The sequence below is a fragment of the Monodelphis domestica genome, chromosome 3 (assembly GCF_027887165.1).
Source record: "Monodelphis domestica isolate mMonDom1 chromosome 3, mMonDom1.pri, whole genome shotgun sequence".
NCBI lineage: Eukaryota > Metazoa > Chordata > Mammalia > Didelphimorphia > Didelphidae > Monodelphis > Monodelphis domestica.
Window position 1 is genome coordinate 40,391,474 of NC_077229.1, and position 7,450 is coordinate 40,398,923.

At 45.6% G+C, this 7,450-nt stretch overlaps 1 protein-coding gene across 1 annotated transcript in view; it reads left to right on the forward strand.

The window, feature by feature from the left end:
- The window catches only part of RBM19 (RNA binding motif protein 19), a 177,309-nt gene extending 170,214 nt beyond the window's left edge, over window positions 1-7,095 (forward strand). Inside the window, exon 25 of the mRNA XM_007489996.3 lies at window positions 6,276-7,095. The gene's annotated coding sequence lies outside the window, so the exon portion shown is untranslated. The remainder of the gene's footprint in view (window positions 1-6,275) is intronic.
- The last annotated feature ends 355 nt before the right edge of the window (window positions 7,096-7,450 follow it).

Below are 7,450 nucleotides of genomic sequence, written 5' to 3' on the forward strand. Positions count from 1 at the left end.
CTAGCCTCAGTTTCTTTTTTTGTAAAGGTGGCTTCTGAGTTCCTTCCACCTCTACATCTGTGGCCTTATGATCCTTCCTGACCTTCTCATTTCATAGAATTTTTACAAGTAATCTCAGGAGGGAAGAGGACACATCTTGAAGGAATCTGTTTTCATTCTGAGGGTCCAGGGGGGCTTCATTTCTGCATCTGGGAGAGGCAGAGTAACTGCTTGTATTCCCAAAATGTAGCCGTCGGGAATGGGGAGGTCTGTATCCTCACAGTGACCGACGAGGGTGTTCCTAGTGTGGATAGTCAGGGTGACGCCACCTTCACACCCATCACAAGAACCGTGTTCTCCCTACTAAAGGACATGGTCACTGCTGCTTAGTACACTGACTAGAGTACCCACCCTCCACAGATGTCCTCCAGGTGTTCCGACTCGCTGAGCAGCCTCCCCAAACCACACGGGTTGTCTTCCAGCGACAGGTTATTTTTCTAATAGGAGAAGTCCAAGGGTAGTTGGCAGTCACCGAACGCCAGGGAGGTGACTAAGGTCAGCTGCCTGTCATTCGCTACAAGACCCAGTGCGTGTCGACCCGAAGGCTGGGATGTCTCGAGCACGGGATCACCCACGCCTGCAGCCTTGACATCAGGCGGGCACCAACAAGCCAGCGGCCCCGTCTCCAGGGGGCAGATGGAGCAGCTGAGGCATGGGCAGGTGAGGGGCATGTAGCAGCCCACTTCCCTACCTGCTCTGCTGCCTTGGCAGAAGCGGCCACTCCACAAAGGCTAGCTCTGTATTGGGACCTGAAGGGCAGCCTGGAGGGGTCCTGATGACATAGAAGGTCAGAGCTGAAGGGGACCTTAAAGACCATTCACCCACCCCAAACTTCACCCATGAGAAAACAGGACCAGGGAAGATGAGTGACTTTTCTAAGATCACACAGCAGGTTCCTTAGCAGCAGTCCCAGGAGTGGAGTTCCTGCCTTCCAAACACTACCCGATGATTTAAGAAATAAGTCTGCTACTAACTCTTAACGTGACAATGGGCACACCACTTAATTCCATGCCTCAGTTTTCTGTCACTGAAGATTTGCAGCCTCGTGGAAATCCCATGAGCCTTCACAACATGAAACGGTCCAAGTTTTCTTAGGGGCAGCGCATGGCACCTGGAAGCAGCAGGCACAAACCATCAGTCTGGTTCTCCCAAAAGGCAGAGGAAGCATCTTACTTCCTTTATTGTTCTCTTTGTGCCTCAAGGACTTGGGAAATGCTGAATGGCTACCTTATCTACATCTTTAAGGGGTCTTCGAGGTCACCGATCATCCAGCCCCCTCATCGTCCAGCTGAGGGAACAGAGACCCAACTATGTCGAGCGTCTCGTCCACAGCTATAAAACTACTAAATGTCTGAGTTGGGGTTTACCTGCAGGACTTCAAACTAAATCTCTCCTGCTTTTCCCATGGAGCCCACCCCAGTTTTGAAAGGGCTTTTGTCCCCCCTCATATGGCATCCCCCCAGAACAAAAGAACTCACAGATCTTTTTCCTCTGCCCAAGTTCCTCCTGTCCACTGAGATTATAGTTATGGAGACAGTATGGCGACCAGGCATTGGTCATGGACGGAGTCAGGGGACTGGAGTTCCATTCCTAACTTCTCCACCTACCAGGTGTGACCCTGGACAGATCCCTTCCTCTTTCTTTACATCAGAGTCCATGTTTACCTGCACTGGGTAACACCAAACCCAACGGGCATACGGGCGCCTCAATGAGGTGGTGATGAGTGACTTTTCTAAGATCACACAGCAAGTTCCTTAGCAGCAGTTCTTTGTTGGGGATAGAAGGAGTTTTGTTAACTTTAAAGCCAAAGGGAAATCTATGTAAATGTCAGTGAAGGCCATCTAACCCAATGCTCTCTTTTTATAGAGAGAATCCCCAGCCCTGCCCAAAAGAGAACTGACTTGCCCATGTTCACACAGGTAATGAATAGCAGAGTGGGGATTTGAACTCAGGCCCTCTGATCCCAAATAGAGTGCTCTTCCCATAGTCCCATAGATCTGGAATTAGAAGAGACCTCATATGCTGTCCAGTTTTAACTCCCTTATTTTGCAGATGAGGAAACTAACTTTTACTATAACAGTAAACTAACTTTTTATAGATGAGTCCCAAATGGGTATAAGTGACTTGCCTAAGGTCACAGGAGTAAGCAATAAAGGTAGGAATGGACCCCCCTGTCCTCAAAATTGAGTTGGCACGTGTCTTTTCCTCTGTCCAGGCTGTCCCTTTTGCTGGTGGGCCATGGAATCTGGCCCTCCAAGCCAAGCAGTGGAGGCTAGAGATATTCATGAGGGCCTTGGAGAATGGATGACCTCAACTTGTTGTTGTTGTTAATAATTTTTATTGTATTAGAAGCGGAGAGCTTAGTCTTTGTGATATATCCCCGGCAGCCTGGAAAGGATTCATTTGGTGCCGCCTGTGTTCGCCTGCAGGTCGGAGGACTCACTATTACTCTTCCTCATCTAGCACTGAAGAGAGTTTTACGTGGGCACTCAAAAGGACTTGTCCGGCACTTCCCAAGAAACACCAGCCAGTTTCTCATTTTCCCCTTGAGTAAATCCCCCCCCCCCCCCCCCCCTTAGTTAGACCTGGTAGGAAAGGTTTAGTGATGGAAGCACCAAACTGGGATGAAGGGTAGATAGTCAGGATCACCTATCACTGTGATGTGGGCTCCCTCCTCCCCCCAAAAAAATATTAACCAAGAAAGAGATTAGATGGGCATTCATCTGAAATATAAATATACAGAGAGAGGGAGGAGGAGGAAGAAGAGTGAGAGAAGGAGGAGAGGGGGAGAGGGGAAGGGAGGGAAGGAGAGAAAGAGGGAGAGAGGGGAGTGCATGTATATGTTATATATGTATACATATATGTAGATATATGGACACATAGACTCACACACACAAATGGCCAACTACCCATGACTTGGATTGTAAAACTAGGGCTAAGAGGAACTTTAGAGACCATTTTTTCTAGTCTATCTTCTTTATTAGTGAGGCTAATGAGTGTCTGGGGCCAGAAATGAACTTAGGTCTTCCCATCTCCACCCTGGCACCTTGCTAGCAGGGACTGAGGGAAAGGGAAGATGATCTTATCCTGAGTTCTTTTATAAAGCAAAGCTTCGCCCCTTAATTCATTTTGTGTCTAAATCTTCATCGTCTTATATCGGGGTCATATAAACCAAGAGATGCCACACACATGCTAAACATCCAGCGGCAGGCTTCTGCTCAGTTGGAATTTGATGATGAAACAAGTGGTTTCCATCATCTGGTACTTGGAAGACTTTGTTTTTCTGGGGGTTTTACTCGAGGAGGATGGGGTCTATCATTAAGCAAGTCCCTTCTTTCTGGGTCTCAGTTTCTTCATCTGTCAAATGAAGTAGTTGATCGAGTGGCTTTTTAGGGCTACCCCCACCCCCCACCTCCAGGCCTGTGTCCCAGACTGGAGATTGACAGGCACTGGCATATAGTCAAGGAAGGCTCTGCCCAGCCTCAGCTGGTATACGGGAGAAGGGGGGGAGCAGGCTGCAGCAGCAATGGCAAGAGGAAACTTTGGAGAACATTGGCTTTCAACCCATGCTCCAGGCAAGCCAAGAGTTCCTGGAAAACATGTAATGACAGACACTCTCCCTTTGGGAGGCCCCCAACCCATTATTCCCTTCAGAAAAATTTTTAATCAGAAAGAGTGAATGAAATGAGATCCTCCCCTTGAAAACTATGGCATGTGCCCAGGGGCAAAGCATCAAATGTGAGCATTTCCTGGCTCCCCTCTCCCTCACCCCTCCCAGCCTATGCCATTTCAAACAAAAAGTCTAGGCATGGCAAGAGCATCTCTCTAGGACACGGGTCAGGAGACTGACTCAACACAGGTGCCATGCACATAGTAGGTGCTTAATGAATGTTGACCCCTTGTTTAATGGTCACAGGCACACCTGACCCTTAATATAATAGAGTTTCCCATCAAGTAAGGGGTTTGGGTCAGATGAATTCTGATAGCAAAGGGGGTGGGGCACAGGCATCAGAGTCAGGAAAGAATCCAGTTCAAATCCTACCTCTAACTCCGCTTTTAATGAGCCTCAGTTTCCCTAATATTACCTGGAGCACTGAACCCCCTGGGGATAATATGAGGGTCAGATTAGACTACATGAAGCACTTTGCAAGAATTAAACACTAAGCAAATGTCATTATTGATAATTATTAATAGTATTGATTAGTAATATTGTTAATCTTGTGATTGGGATTCACAAGTTGGCCTGTTGCCTGGATAGAGGGTACAGTGGGGACATAAGCAGACTGATGCTAAGGGCAGAGCCCTGAATTGGAAGCTAGGCAACAAAATCTGGATTTTTCCCCCCCTTATTTATGTTCTAGACCCATTCATTGGGTAGTCAGTCTGGTGAAACCTATAGATGCCTTCTCAGAATCATGTTTCTAGAGGCCCAAAGTACACAATATTACAAAAGATGCCAATTATGCTGAAAAAGTTATAATTTTTTTTCAATTCCTGGACCCCAGTTGAAGAAGCCCACCTCTTCTTGAATGTCAGATTCCCAGGGGCACGCATGCTTTCGTTTTTGTCATGGTATCTCGTGGTACCTAGGTGCCCAACCTAGAATGTAGTAGGTGCTTAATAAATGCTGATTGATTGATTCCATTCATACTCTGGCTCTGTGACCATTCCTGGGCCTCAGCTTCCTCATTTGGAATACAGAGATGTGTTGGATACAGTGCTCTCCAGATATTCATCAGGCTTTGAAACGATGATCCTAAGAAATAGTAGAAACCCATTGAATTGTCCTTTGGTCAGTAGTGTGCTCTCCTGAAAATCACCTTTAGTCTCTGGGGGTTGGGGGGGAGGCAGAGCAAAAAAAGCTGAATAATAAAACATGCAAAGATTCTGAATTTTTAAAAATTGAATAGGGATTTTTTTTCCTAGTGAAAAAGGGACAGAAAATAGATTATTATTCTTTGGAGGGGAAATAATAAAATTATATTAAATAAAGAAAAAATCTTAAAGCAGCACCAAAAAAAAAAATCCATTGGGGAAAGAGAGAAGTTACAAACTTGGGTTCAACTATGGCCAGCTCCATTCCAAGTCCCTCCTGAAGCCACAGACGGTCTGTGCCTCTGATAAAAAGAGAGGAAGGTGATTGTGGGGGGGAGAGAGGGGGGATGGAGTGAAGGGGAGATGATAGCAGCCGATGGGGGTGGCTGAAGGCAAGAACATTGGACTTACTTAGAATTCCGCGGTTTAGATCTTTTCCTTCTCTCTGATGGCTGTGTGTGATTGACACTTACAAATTACCCAGCCGAGAGTGTGGAGTCTTTGACCCCTGAGTAACATCTTTGGCAAGCCTGAGATTTGCAGGCATTTTGTCATCTAATTACTACAAATCCCTTGAAAATTCACTGGCTGGTGAATTTTTAATGCGGGACAATTTCAATGTGATGCATTGCCCAGATGGGCTCACTCGTTTCCACCTCTCTTTTTTTCTTTTCTTTTTTTTCCCCCTCTCATTTTTCCATCCTGCTTTGCCTCACTTTCTCTCTCTCTCTCTCTCTCTCTCTCTCTCTCTCTCTCTCTCTCTCTCTCTCTCTCTCTCTCTCTCTCTCTCTCTCTCTCTCTATCTCTCTCTCTCTGTCTCTCTCTCTCTCTCTCTCTGTCTCTCTCTCTCTCTCTCTCTCTTCTCTCTCTCTCTCTCTCTCCTCTCTCTCTCTCTCTCTCTCTCTCTCTCTTCCTACTATTATTTTTTTCTAATTCCACAAACTTTTTCATGAGCTTAAAGAGAGATCCCCAACCTGCTTGTCTGTGTATGTTTTGGGGAACCAGGGAGGAGAGTGGTTGTTTTAATCGAGAAGTTGTTCGGTTCTGTCCCCAGACCTGTTCATACATGTGCCTATTTGGAGAGATGCTCGTGGGTTAGGATTTTAGAGTGACCAGCCGCTTCTGCTGATCGCCCAGAACAGACCTCTCTGTCCTGTCAGTTTCAGCCATGCTGGGGTGCTTTTCTTTCAACCTCACCAAAACACAATATTTTGATGGGGCCAGCCCTCCAAAGAGGTGCATGGGTAGCACAAGTAATAAACATGCTTCCCTTTTTTCAAGTCACTTGTTGGAAAGAGCTTCTCTTGGTGGGTAACTGAGCTAATGGTTGTTTCCAAGGCTGGGCACTTTCTAACTAGCTATGATCAATAATGGTGTCTAATCTCATCCTTTTTCTTTTTTTTTAAACCTCTGCTTCTTAGGTATATAGCTGGTCCTCAGCCAGACTCTGGTCCCTTCCTATCTTCCAGCCCCTGACTTGTTTGAAATGAAGAGGAGGCCATTTTTGCTTGTTACAATCCAAATTCAACCCACCTCAGCCTCCAGAGGCCATTCTTCCAGAAACAGGTGTAGAAGACCAAGTTTCTCAACTCAAGAGCCACACAGCCTCCCCACTTGGAGCCCCACCCTTGGAAACTGATTTTACAGAGAGGAATTTACTCCCGGGATAAAAAAAAGTCTGTTAGCAATGTAAGAATTAAAATTAGGAGATTGGCTGTAGATTAATAATTTATTAAATCAAAAGTAAGAGGGAGAAGAAGAAGGAAAAATAGGAGAGAGATATAAAAGGTACATAGCTGGCTAATCTGTGGTCGCCATTTTGGGCCCCCTAATCACACCAACACTGAGAAAGCAGTCACCAGCAAGAAGAGCAAAATGGGGTCTTGAAATTCACATTTTTGGATATGGCCCTTTAAGCCAAGGTATGGACCCTGTTCATGGAACAAGTTCAAACCCTAAAGGATTCTCTCTTATATTAAAAAAAAATAAGCAAATTAAGTGAATAGAACACTGGGCGTGGGGGTCAGGGGAAGGACCTAGACCCCAAATCCCACCTATGACACTCATTTTGCAATGCAAGTCAAAGGAGATCAGATTCCTCCTTTGTAAGATGGGACTTAAAAACAATGCCTACCTCACAGAGTTGTTGTGGGGATCAAATAAACGAGTATGTATAAATATCTGTGTAAAGCTTTTAAAGTGATAAATAAATGTCTATTTTTGTTGTTATTAAATGTCAAATGGATTCCTTTTTTTTTCATTAGAAGTCAGAGCTTTCTTATCCTATGTCACTTAAAGCATTCATCCATGTGGACTTTCCCTTCTGCACTTGACTGAAAGGGTGGAAATATTGTCCACTGGGCACAAACTGGTTGTTCACCCCATGTAGATAAGCTCCCTCCTATACCCTCCACCTCTTTGTCCCTCCCTCTTTCCTCCTATTCAGAGGAAAAAAGAGGTTTTGCTTTTCAACCAGGCTCTTGTACATATGTACACAGCTGATAAAATATTCCACTTCGCCCCTTCTCCCAGTGGGACCTGCTGTCTTACGGGAAAGGGTATGTATGACAGCAACAGATTACATGTGTCGCCTGGA